Source organism: Eucyclogobius newberryi, unplaced genomic scaffold, assembly GCF_026437365.1.
Source record: "Eucyclogobius newberryi isolate DKJ021-1_F unplaced genomic scaffold, fEucNew1.0.hap1 SCAF_22, whole genome shotgun sequence".
NCBI classification, from domain to species: Eukaryota; Metazoa; Chordata; class Actinopteri; order Gobiiformes; family Gobiidae; genus Eucyclogobius; species Eucyclogobius newberryi.
In genome coordinates, this window is record NW_027315857.1 from 21,910,008 (window position 1) to 21,923,373 (window position 13,366).

Genomic DNA, 13,366 nt, shown 5'->3' on the forward strand with positions numbered 1-13,366 from the left:
AAAAAAACATGAGTTTATTTTTGAAGATGATCACAAAGACAATAATCTGGAAATATTTGAATGCCACGTTCAGACTGCGGCGCCAAATCGCCTCTAGCTGGACCTTTTTTGAGGACAAACACTGACTCGGGTCTTTGGCGTCCTGGACACGAGTTTAAACTAGATGCAAATCCACGGTCTTGTCATTTCGATGAATGACTGATACTCTAGAGGAAGCTCCTGATTGGTTGACGCGCGTCCATCGTAGACTTTTCATGTAAACTCAACAGCTTTGACGCCGCGGTCTGAACGCACAAAAACACAGACATGAGAATAAGAATTGATTGAAAATATACTTAAATGTATTTATTTGAGGTTCCAATGTTGCACAGAAAGTTAAGAAGTTCCAGTGTTTTAGTTGTGAAGGTGAAATGAAGTATTGCCTTGCTAAAGGACACAAAAACTGTATTGAAACCTCACCCTATTAATACTAATAAGTTTAAAATATGACAGAACAGTTGGATTGTATGAAATGTTTGGAGAGAAAAAATACAATAACAAGTATTTTTACTAAACAGAAGTGCCACATGTCAAAATGTAGACAATATTTTCACTAAACTTGATTAAATGCACTGTGGGGGAGATGATTGATTATTATAGTGTTTTTATTATAAAATGACTAACGCTCTTTTATGTATTAGAATTACATTGTGTTTTATGTAATTGAACTAAACTTAACCTAAACTTATTCTAACCTAAACAATTCCTGTGTGTGACCAGTTTTATCAACTTTCTGATCGATAAAGTAAAACAGAATTTCACATTTAGGGTTAGGTTAGGTTTGAAGTGCAGATTTGATTGAATGACACATTTTTGCTTTTACATTTTTTCTTCTTTTTTATTACTGATTTATCGATGAATCTTGACAACCTGAACATTAATACAAATACTGAAGTATTTTCTGTGAAATGTACATTTTAATGTACTTAAGGTAGTAAATAAAACAATACACCATAATGTGAATTATATTGTCATTTACTTGTGTTTTCTTTCTAAAGTACAAGTGCTGTTGTGTGAATATGTTTTATGTTATTTGAACTAATAATACTGAAAATGAGCTGTCACTTATTTCCCTTGTTTTGTGGATCACATGACTAAATGTTGTTGTAATCCCTCAATCGTCCAGGAGGGTTCCATTGCAGATAAAGATTCAGTTGTATCATCTCATAGAGTCATTCTTCATTCATCTGCGAATCAAGACCCGGAACTCAGCTATTTATCCTCCTCTGGGTCTCAAAGTGTTTCCTGCTTTAAAATAAACAGGGATTTTGTGTTGTCTAAAAAATGTCTAGAGTCCAGAGACATAAGGGATAGAAACACCCTTCCTTCTCTGTTCTGTTTCCCTTTTGTCCCTTTTGTCCTGCTTTTTGGTTCTCTTCACTTTGTTAAGAGCCCAAGCCGGGTATCCACAGGCTTAGAGGGCATTCCGGAAGTGTTTTTCCTCTTTCCTCTTGCCCTCTGAGCTGGTGGGCTCCTCTTGTCCTCTGAGCTGGTGGGCTCCTCTTGTCCTCTGAGCTGGTGGGCTCCTCTTGTCCTCTGAGCTGGTGGGCTCCTCTTGCCCTCTGAGCTGGTGGGCTCCTCTTGTCCTCTGAGCTGGTGGGCTCCTCTTGTCCTCTGAGCTGGTGGGCTCCTCTTGCCCTCTGAGCTGGTGGGCTCCTCTTGCCCTCTGAGCTGGTGGGCTCCTCTTGCCCTCTGAGCTGGTGGGCTCCTCTTGCCCTCTGAGCTGGTGGGCTCCTCTTGCCCTCTGAGCTGGTGGGCTCCTCTTGCCCTCTGAGCTGGTGGGCTCCTCTTGTCCTCTGAGCTGGTGGGCTCCTCTTGTCCTCTGAGCTGGTGGGCACCTCTTGCCCTCTGAGCTGGTGGGCTCCTCTTGTCCTCTGAGCTGGTGGGCACCTCTTGTCCTCTGAGCTGGTGGGCTCCTCTTGCCCTCTGAGCTGGTGGGCTCCTCTTGTCCTCTGAGCTGGTGGGCTCCTCTTGTCCTCTGAGCTGGTGGGCTCCTCTTGTCCTCTGAGCTGGTGGGCTCCTCTTGTCCTCTGAGCTGGTGGGCACCTCTTGTCCTCTGAGCTGGTGGGCTCCTCTTGTCCTCTGAGCTGGTGGGCTCCTCTTGCCCTCTGAGCTGGTGGGCTCCTCTTGGGCTCTTGGGTTAGCGCCAAAGAGCAGATACTGATCTGTGTGTGTAGATTTCCTTTATACTTCTATTTGGAGCTTCCCGTCCTCTCCTCTGATCGTGGAACAATCTAGAAAGGCCAAGCGGTTCTCCTTAGGGTCTTCTCTTGTAAACCTGATGTTAACCTGAGAAGGACACAGAGCAGAGATGATTTGGAGAAGAAACCTAATGCAGATGCTCAGCGAAAGGATCCAGGAAATCAACTTCAGGATTGATAAACTGAAAGACTGAACAGAAACTTTACAGAAGAAATAGTATACTTTACTACTAAAGTATTCTTCCTGAAGAAGCCTTCAAGAGAGTGATGGATTTTACACAGACAGTGTGACAGGTTAAAAAGCGAGTCACAGATTTGAAATTTGTCACAAGACACTATTTTCACCTTTTAGTTAATTATTGTGGTCAAGACTGTGTTCAGTACAAAAAGTGTGAATGCTAAAAATGTACATATGACCTGTTAACAATGTTTATTTCTATTGGCTGGCGGAAATGTGTGATATGCGCCTGCGCAAAGTTTTCAGTGTTCTTTCCTGAAATAAAACGGAAGAATAAGGACGTGACCGTCTCTGTCCTTCTCTTTTCCCATTCAAAAAGCAACCACGTACCTCTCCCAAACTGTCGGAGCAGAGGGCGCAACAACAGCACAAGAAGCACTGCACAGTAAGAGAAAGGAACGCCAAATCAAGAAGTTGAACATTCTGTTGAATAAAAGAACCCTGTTTAGGACCAGCATGACAGAAGGACAGAGACAGACTTATTGGAGACCAGCAAAAACAACACACCGCGTCCTTCTCAGGCAGAAAAGAACGTGCTCTCTGAAGGGCTCAACTTTTCGACTACTTTCTAAACACATCCTTACAGAAGACTACATCACAGCCACAGAAACAGCCATTAGGAACAACAAGATGAGATAAACGGAGGCTTCAGACCTGAGGCTACGTGTCACAAACGTGCCAAACCTCCTCCTTCAAGTATCACATCTGAAGAGAGTGGTGGAGAACTCGGAACATCATGTGGAAAACACACATCATTTTGTGGACAAAGTGAAACATCTCCAATTGGACCCAGATGACCTCATGGTTTCATATGATGTCGTGTCCCTTTTCACCTGCATCTCGACCTCTGAGGCAGTAGCAGCGGTGAGGACCAGACTGCAGGAAGACACCACCTACAGGAAAGGACCAAACTGACTCCTGAGGACATCTGCAAACTACTTCTGTCGTAACACCAAATTTTCAGACGGATTCACGGCTGTGCCATGGGCATAAAGAACATGCTAACAAGTTTACCAAAGCATCAGTTTTACCCCAAATCACTAAATCCATTGAATTCTTCTTCCTCTGTGTCACTTCTAAACAACTCCACAAACTCCAGAGGAAGTGCAGATTCTTCTTCTGCGTCGCTTAGAGCCTAGAGCGCCCTCTTGTGGTGGTCATGTGTGAAAATAACAAATAATATCACATATAAGTTGCTCCGGAGTATACGTCCCACTCCGGGCCAAACTATGAAAAAATATGAAAATACTGTATATATAATCTTGTATAAGGTAAAAATAAAACAATGTGCGGTGTGAAACCTGCAGAAGTCACATGTTCTTTTTCAGTTAAGTTAAATGTAAAGTAACACATCAGTTACTCTGGCTTCTCTGTAATGTTGAACTAAATTTAGCAGAGAGGAGAGGAGGAGAAAGTGAAAGTATGTTCCTTTTAAACTGTGTGTTGATTCAGAGTTTCTAATTCTTCCATCACAATCTCCCAAGAGAGGTAAGAGCTTTTCTGAACTAAAAACTGCCTGAAATGTATGAAAACAGTTAAAAATACACACTGTTTCAAACGTTTAGCATGCTTTTATTATGACTAGTTTGAAATAGTTAATAGTCCACATGAGCTGTAAGTGAATCTAACTGAAGGAGCTGTTGGAAATGGCTGTTTTATTTTCTTTCTCTTTTCTAGATTTGATGAAGATGAAAAACTCTCTCAAAACTCTGTGTTCTTCTGGTTCTCTGGTGTCTTCTTCAAATACAGGACTGTAGAGGTAAGCGCAAATATATGTAGATAAATCAATTTAATATTATAAAGTCATAATAATAGTAATAAAAATTCTATAGCCTTATCTCCTCCTATAGCAGGGGTCGGCAAACCTAGGCACCGTGGGCACACGAGGAATGTTGAGTGGCACGCAATACGAGTTTAAATAAAGACTAGTGTCTCCATACAAAGATGGAAGTCCTAGCGCCCTCTAACCTCAGTTGGCGAGACGTCCTTAACCATGTCCCAACTTTTGGGACAAAGTGCAAAAAACATCACATTGAACTAAAATACCAAGTGTCATCTTTGGTAAATGAGGCGGTAGGAGAAAGTCAACAGACCATAACCTAACTTGGCTGTTATGAACTGGTTACACAAGTTACATTTCTCAAAGAAGATAAGAACATTCTTTTAGATGACCTGAAACTCATGCACTCATGACTCTTCAATTCTACATAATCAGATTTTGACAAAGCAGGAGAAATAATCCCCAAACAACAGGAACACGCACTGAGCTAAACAAGACGAGCCTAAAAGGGGTACGAGCATGATCAAGCCGATTTAGAGTTAAAACATTTGAAATCTGAAATTTCAACTCTAAAAGAAAATAGTGGCAACAATTACCCTAATTATATATTAGTATATAATATTATATATTATAAGACCTCAGTTGCATTGAGCACACATTTGGTGGGACGCCTTCTCATGCTGACACATATTTGGAAGACATTGACTTTAAAGGCATAGATTCTCACACGCCACAGTAAAAAACACAATTGCATCCCCCAAAAAATTAACATCCAGTCGAAATGTTAGTAAATTCATTGACCATCAAACCAAAAGGGAAACTTTCTTACAGCAGCCTGAACAGCTGATGAAGGATGGTAAACTTGGCCCACGCTGAGACCAATCAGTCAATCTGAGCCTAACACAGCAGAAACATTACCCAGCATTAGAGAAAACACACTTTTAGTCAAAACAGTGCATCACAAATAGTGAGTTCAGAAAACAAACTCCAAAACTATCATGCATTTTACAGCCAAACCAAACATCCTTCAAAACGATTTTTGTGCAAACTTATTAAAAAGGGCCCAGATCAAAAATGCTATCTGCCCACTATAAAACTTGACACAGAAAAACAGGCCTCAAATAGACACAAAACTTTACACTTTAAGAGCTCAAATCAAGATTTATCACTGTAAATATTTCTCAGAGCACCTTCTGCACTTGTTTTTCCACTGTGGGATAACACAATTAAAGTACCCAAAAAAGAAATTGCAGAGTTTGTTGGAGAACCCGCTACAGAGCGACAGTTAATGTTAAGTACGTGGACATGAGAAGAAGCAGCTAAAGCGCAGGATTCACCTCAGGAAAAATATTCTTTCTCATCTGGTGCATGAGAAGCATGAGAAGTTGAATGGATAGAATACATTATAGTGCAAAATAGCAATGGTATAAAAAGCACCAAAAAGCAGGGATTTACATACTCTCTTAACTCTTGTGTTTTCCAGGACAGGCTCTGATTGGCTCGTCTCGGCCGATAGTCGCCATGGTCGGTGATGACATCATTCTGCCATGTTTTTTCCAACCTCCCATTGACGTAGCATCTTTAACTTTGGAGTGGACCCGACCAGACCTGAATCCCCAATTTATTTTTGTCTGGCGATCACATGAGGAGCTGACAGACCTAAAACACACACAGTTTGTCAACAGAGTATTTCTGTTCAAAGATGAACTGAAACATGGAAACATTTCACTGAAACTGACCAATGTAAAACCAAAGGACAGTGGCGTTTACAGGTGCTTCATCCCAGCAGAAGGAGAAGAAACCTCAGTCAAACTAATTATTGGTGAGTCATTACAGACCCAACAGTAATAAACTTAAACGATAAAGTTTAAAGTTGAGCTGGATCAGGTAAGAATTATTATGCTTCTTACTCTTTAACCATCAGATTGCAGATTTGTTGACATGATTTATGGTTCATATCTCTGTAATTGGACCTATCCACAACCAACCAATGTAAAAAGATGGAGAAACCCTTAAAACAACAACCCTTAAAATCATTTCAGGACCCCCAGATTGAGACCTAACGCTGCTGCTCGGGTCCTGACTAGAACAAGGAAGTATGAGCACATTAGTCCTGTTCTCAGGTCTCTGCACTGGCTCCTGTGGCTCAGAGAATAGACTTTAAAGCAGCTCTGCTTGTGTACAAGTCTCTCCATGGCCTAGCACCAAAGTACATCTTGGATATGTTAGTGCCATATGAACCATCTCGGACTCTGAGGACCTCAGGGACCGGCCTCTTGCTGGTGCCCAGAGTCAGGACAAAACATGGGGAATCTGCGTTTCAGTTTTATGCAGCTAAAATCTGGAACAGTCTTCCTGAAGATGTGAGACAGGCTTCTACTCTGACAATGTTCAAATCTAAGCTAAAAACAGTTTTGTTTAGCTGTGCATATGACTGAAAGGATTTTTTCTTTGCACTCTTCTCTTTTGTTTGTGATTTTATTAGTTTAGAAAATCAGTTGGATTGATAATTTTTAATTTAGTTAATTTTATTGTATTTCTGTTTCTGTAATTTCTTTGTGATTTGAATGCATTTTTCCTGCTGTGAAGCACTTTGAATTGCCTTGTGTATGAAATGTGCTCTACAAATAAACTTGCCTTGCCTAGAGTAAACTGTCCTTGTGTTCTAGTCTGTAAGTGATTGGTGGTGGTCGTAGGGCCCAGTGGTGCGGACTAGCAGTTTAGCTTCTACAGTAGTGGTTTGTAGCTCCCCTGAGTGTGGACTGAGTGAATAATACACTGTAAAGGGCTCGACACACTGGGAGCGATGTCATGCTTGTGCATGTCGACGTGCACACGTCGGCCTGTGACACGATCCAGAAAGCTGAAAACATTTGTCGCTGTCGCCATCACTGCAGCCAATCAGAGCGTGTTTCTTTGACAGAGCAATGAGCTGACAGGAACAGGACAACTGTGCAAATTCAAAAACATGAGGAAAAAACAGTCCCATTTGTCCAATTTTTATATTTTGTATTTCACAAACTACTACTCGGATCTGCCTATTGAAATATTAAAGGTACTTTTAAAACTTCATAATTCCCACGTATTTCACAGCCAATGAAATTGTGGGAGATTCACGATCTGCCCCAGAGCGTGACATGTGAAGCTGTCGCTGGTCACTGCAGGTCATCACTGCTTGCGTGTTAAACAACAACGCCAAAAATGTTGCAGTAGTAGAGCAATAGTAATTTTGTCAAACCAGTTCTTCCAGGCAGATGGAGAACCGTTCATATGGAGTAGAGACCGCTTCTCCAGGGACTATAGGATCATCTGGGTCCCCAGGTCATCGATGTGCCTGTTCCACTCCCAACGGGAAGTGGGAGAAGAAGAAAACGATGTGAAGACCCTCTGTATGTTTTTTTCTGTAATTAATATGTCAACAAAATGAATACATTTTTTTTTGTTTTTTTTTTAAAACAGGCTCTGTCCACCTCTCCTTGATCCGACACCTTAACGTGGTGGAGGGGTTTGAGTGCCCGAATGATCCCGGGAGCTATGTTGTCGGGGGCTTCAAGCCCCTGGTAGGGTCTCCCAAGGCAAACAGGTCCTAGGTGACGGGTCAGACAAAGATCGGTTCAGAAGCCCCCTATGATGACAACACGAACAAGGCAGTTTACGTCGCCCGGATCGGCGTCAACGGGGCCCCATCCTGGAGCCAGGCCTGGGATGGGTGCTCCATAGCGAGCGCCTGGTGGCCGGGTCTTACCCCACGGGGCCCGGCCGGGCACAGCCCGAAAGAGCGACGTGGGGCCGCCCTCCCGTGGGCCCACCACCCGCAGGAGGATCCATAAGGGGCCGGTGCAGAGAGATCTGGGCGGCAGTCGACGGCAGGGGCCTCGGCGACCAGATCTCCAGACACAGAGACTAACTCTGGGGACATGGAATGTCACCTCGCTGGGGGGGAAAGAGCCTGAGCTTGTGCGGGAGGTTGAGCGATACCGACTAGATATAGTCGGCCTCACCTCCACGCACAGTTTGGGCTCTGGAACCCATCTCCTCGAGAGGGGCTGGACGCTCCACTTCTCTGATGTTGCCCGCGGGGAGAGGCGGCGGGCTGGTGTGGGCTTGCTGATAGCCCCTCAGCTCAGCCGCCACGTGTTGGAGTTTACCCCGGTGAACGAGAGGGTCGCGTCCCTCCGCCTTCGGGTGGGGGACAGGCCTCTCGCTGTTGTGGCGGCCTACGGGCCGAACAGCAGTGCAGAGTACCCGGCCTTCTTGGAGTCCTTGGGAGGGGTACTGGACAGTGCACCGACCGGGGACTCCGTTGTTCTACTGGGGGACTTCAACGCCCACGTGGGCAATGACAGTGACACCTGGAGAGGGGTGATCGGGAAGAACGGCTTCCCCGATCTGAACCCAAGCGGTGTTCAGTTATTGGACTTCTGTGCTAGCCACGGATTGTCCATAACGAACACCATGTTCAAGCACAAGGGTGTTCATCAGTGCACATGGCACCAGGACACCCTAGGCCGGAGGTCAATGATCGTCTTTGTTGTCGTGTCATCAGACCTCCGGCCGCGTGTCTTGGACACTCGGGTGAAGAGAGGGGCAGAGTTGTCAACCGATCACCACCTGGTGGTGAGTTGGATCCGCTGGCGGAGGAGGAAGCCGGACAGACTTGGCAGACCCAAGCGCATTGTGAGGGTCTGTTGGGAACGTCTAGTGGAGCCCTCTGTCAGTAGGGTATTCAACTCGCACCTCCGGGAGAGCTTCTCCCATGTCCCGGGGGAGGCTGGGGACATTGAGTCCGAGTGGACCATGTTCTCCGCCTCCATTGTTGATGCGGCTGCTCGGAGCTGTGGTCGCAAGGTCTCCGGTGCCTGTCGTGGCGGCAACCCCCGAACCCGGTGGTGGACACCGGAAGTAAGGGATGCCGTCAGACTGAAGAAGGAGGCCTATCAGGCCACTCTGGCTTGTAGGTCTCCGGAGGTCATCGACGGGTATCGGCAGGCCAAGCGAGCCGCGGCTCGTGCTGTCGCAGAGGCAATAACCAGGGCCTGGGAGGAGTTCGGGGAGGCCATGGAGGAGGACTATCGGTCGGCACCAAAGAAATTCTGGCAAACCGTCCGGCGCCTCAGAAGGGGGAAGCAGTGTCTCACCAACACCGTTTACGGTGCGGGTGGAGGCCTGCTGACCTCGACTGGGGATGTTGTCGGACGGTGGAAGGAATACTTTGAGGATCTCCTTAATCCCTCAGTCACGTCTTCCGAAGAGGAAGTAGAGACCGGGGACTCGGAGGCTGGCTCATCCATCACCCAAGCTGAAGTCACTGAGGTTGTTCGCAAACTCCTCGGTGTCAGGGCTCCGGGGGTGGATGAGATTCGCCCTGAGTACCTAAAGTATCTGGATGTTGTAGGACTGTCTTGGTTGACACGTCTCTGCAACATCGCGTGGCGTTCGGGGACCGTGCCTCTGGACTGGCAGACCGGGGTGGTGGTCCCTCTGTTCAAGAAGGGGGACCGGAGGGTGTGTTCCAACTACAGAGGGATCACACTCCTCAGCCTCCCAGGTAAGGTCTATTCCAAGGTACTGGAGAGGAGAATCCGACCGATAGTCGAACCTCGGATTCAGGAGGAGCAGAGTGGTTTTCGTCCCGGTCGTGGAACACTGGACCAGCTCTATACCCTCCATCGGGTGCTCGAGGGTTCATGGGAGTTTGCCCAACCAGTCCACATGTGCTTTGTGGATCTGGAGAAGGCTTTCGACCGTGTCCCTCGGGGTGTCCTTTGGGGGGTGCTCCGGGAGTACGGGGTCCGGTACGGTGTTCGCATTGCCGGCAGTAAGTCAGACCTGTTCCCAGTGCATGTTGGACTCCGCCAGGGCTGCCCTTTGTCACCGGTTCTGTTCATAATTTTTATGGACAGAATTTCTAGGCGCAGTCGGGGGTCGGAGGGTGTCCGGTTTGGGGACCACAGGATCTCATCTCTGCTGTTTGCAGACGATGTTGTCCTGATGGCTCCATCAAACCCGGACCTGCAACATGCACTGGGACGGTTTGCAGCCGAGTGTGAAGCGGCTGGGATGAGAATCAGCACCTCCAAATCCGAGGCCATGGTTCTCGACCGGAAAAAGGTGGCTTGCCCTCTCCAGGTGGGTGGGGTGTCCTTGCCCCAAGTGGAGGAGTTCAAGTATCTCGGAGGAGGAGCCAGCTGAGGTGGCTCGGGCATCTGTTCCGGATGCCTCCTGGGCGCCTCCCTCGGGAGGTGTTTCAGGCATGTCCCACCGGGAAGAGGCCCCGGGGAAGACCCAGGACACGCTGGAGAGACTATGTCTCTCGGCTCGAACGCCTCGGGATCCCCCCGTAGGAGTTAGAGGAAGTGTCTGGGGAGAAGGAAGTCTGGGAGTCCCTGCTCAGACTGCTGCCCCCGCGACCCGGCCCCGGAAGATGGATGGATGGATGGATGGAGGCTCTGTCCATTTTCCAGATTTAAATGTCCCGAAATATGTGCAATTTTGGCAGTTTTTTAACATGAAATTCCTAGTTTTAATATGAAAACTTTACATGATGAAAAACTTGTAATACGTGTATTTTCTTACATTTATTTGAGTAAACTACAAAGAAGTTTACAATGGATATAGTTAAATTTAAGTTGTTTTTCCGATTCACCTGCAGCATCTCGCGTTAAATCATATATTTTTTACAGAATCTAAAATTTGACTTAATTTAATGATTAATGATTTAATGAAAATGTGACTTAACTTAATGATTTTACTGAACAGATTCCTAATGTTGTCAGTCTCAACATCAGTATGGGCCTACCTCAGGGCTCCATATTGGGACCACTACTGTTTAGTCTCTTTATAAGACCTGCCTTTGATCTGTCCAAGTGTCTGCTGCCAACTTTATGCGGATGATGCAGTTTTTTATGCACCCGCCAAGACACCGGAGCAGGCAGCAGAGATCTTGTCTGCACGGCTGAGGTTAGTCAGTGGCTTACTCAAAATAATTTGGTTCTAAATCTCACAAAGACAGTTGCCATGTGTTTTTCCATTAAAAATAATAATAATTTGGACCATAAATTTCAAATCAATCTTCAAACTGAAAAAAATGACAAACACATTAAGAAAATATCCAAAACAATCCAAAGAAATCTAAATTGTTTCAAACTAATCAGACACTACATCCCAAACCAAGCGGCCCTGCTGTACATGCTACATGCTACATGCTACATGCTCTGATATTCTCTCACATCTCATACTGCATGACAGCATGGGCCCAGGCAGCTCCCTCAGCCACAAAGAAAATCGGTTCACTTTACAACAAGGCAATAATAATTATGGATAGAAAACCTGTCCGATTTCATCACTGCCACATTCTCAAGAATTATGGTGATGATTACATCTCTTTTTGAATTATATTGATTATAGTAATGGTAAAAATAAATACATTATTACGCTATTGGACGTTATTAAAGCTTAATGTATAAAAAACACTTAGATTAGCAGTATAAATACACTGTAATGAACTCTATTATAAAGGGTAAAGTTTAGTAACGACAGAGATTAAAGATTAAACCAGTGTTGAAGGTGAAATACATATAACTGCTGAAAAGTGAAAGTAAAATATGTTTTATTGCTATTTTATCTACATATTCTGTTCTATTGGTTTCATGTGTTTTCATGTGTTTTGTGTTGAACAGGGAACTCATGAAAAGAGTTTCTCTCATTGAGTTCATCCTGTATTAAAATGTTCGTAGTCAAGGAAAGTTTCATATTTAATGTACAACAGTGGCACATGCAGGAAACAAGACGCTCATAAAGTTAATAATTAATCAACATTTTTCATTTAGTTACAATGGTAGAAACCCACAAATGTTACTTTTGAATTAAAGTATTTATACCTGATGGTATTACTGTGTGGTATAAATACTGCAGTACTGAATAAGCTTCTTGAGTAATCTTGATGTTACTGGAGTCACATGATAAACAGTGGGCGTGGCTCATGAGGTGCAGTCGATTGTGAGCTGTGGTTTTGAAGCTGCTTTTTACCGGAGGAAAAAGGACCTAAAATAAAAGGTATGTTGCCGTTTGTGTTGATTTAGTTTAGTGTTTATTTCACAAAGAGAGAAGAGTCAGTGAAGATACTGTGTGTTTCTGTCACAATAATGTTTGACAAAATGACATGAAAACACACAAAAAACTTCAAAATTTAAAAAGAAATCATGTTAAATGTGTTAGAAATGCTTAAGATTTAGGTTCATTTATACAAGTTTCATGTGAGAGGATTCATGCATCATTTACTGTTCAAATGGGATAAAATAATACGTTTTTAAACATGTTTGTTAAGACAAGATAAAGTATAAGTTTGAGTGAGTTAGATTAGATTTACTCAGACGTTCTTGGCCGTGTGCAAATGCATCTGTGACTGGTTTTGTCCCAGGTTTTCTCTCTTTATGGCTCTGGAAAAGCAGCTCGTCTCTTTTGCCATTTGGTTTCTTCTGATTCTCCTGTGTCAAAGTAAGTGCTGACTTGTGATGTTTTTTAGATCATAAAAATCTGCTGATGTTAATGATTTGATGTGGCTGTTAAAGTTCAAGTCTGAGTCCATTATTACCCCCAGATTTCTAACTTGATTTGTTGGTTTTAGAGCGAGACTCTGGAGGTGACCGCTAACACTTTCTCTTTGTTTCTGTGACAAAAACGATGATTTCAGTCTTGTCTGAGTTCAGCTGGAGAAAGTTGTTTTGCTCCACAAACTGATCTGTTGGATGCAGTGACAGAGTGAATCCACTGGTCCATATTCACCTGCCGACAGTGAAACATAGATCTGACTCGTCTGCTTCATTGTGATAGGACACATTTTCACTGCGTATCAACTGACCTAACGGCAGCATGTAGAGGTTGAACAAAAGGGGACCCAGGATTGCTTGGGGTCAATCCTGGGTCCCATGGTACATGTTTTCATGATAAAATATGATGAAATATGCTAATTCATCTTCAATAAATGTATTATTATTGGATATAGGGTCCTATTTTATCATTAAAACATGTAGTATGCTTCTGATGGGTAAAATAAAGGTTGTAGTAGATATATATTGTCATTATTGATAAGTGCTGTGAATTTGATGA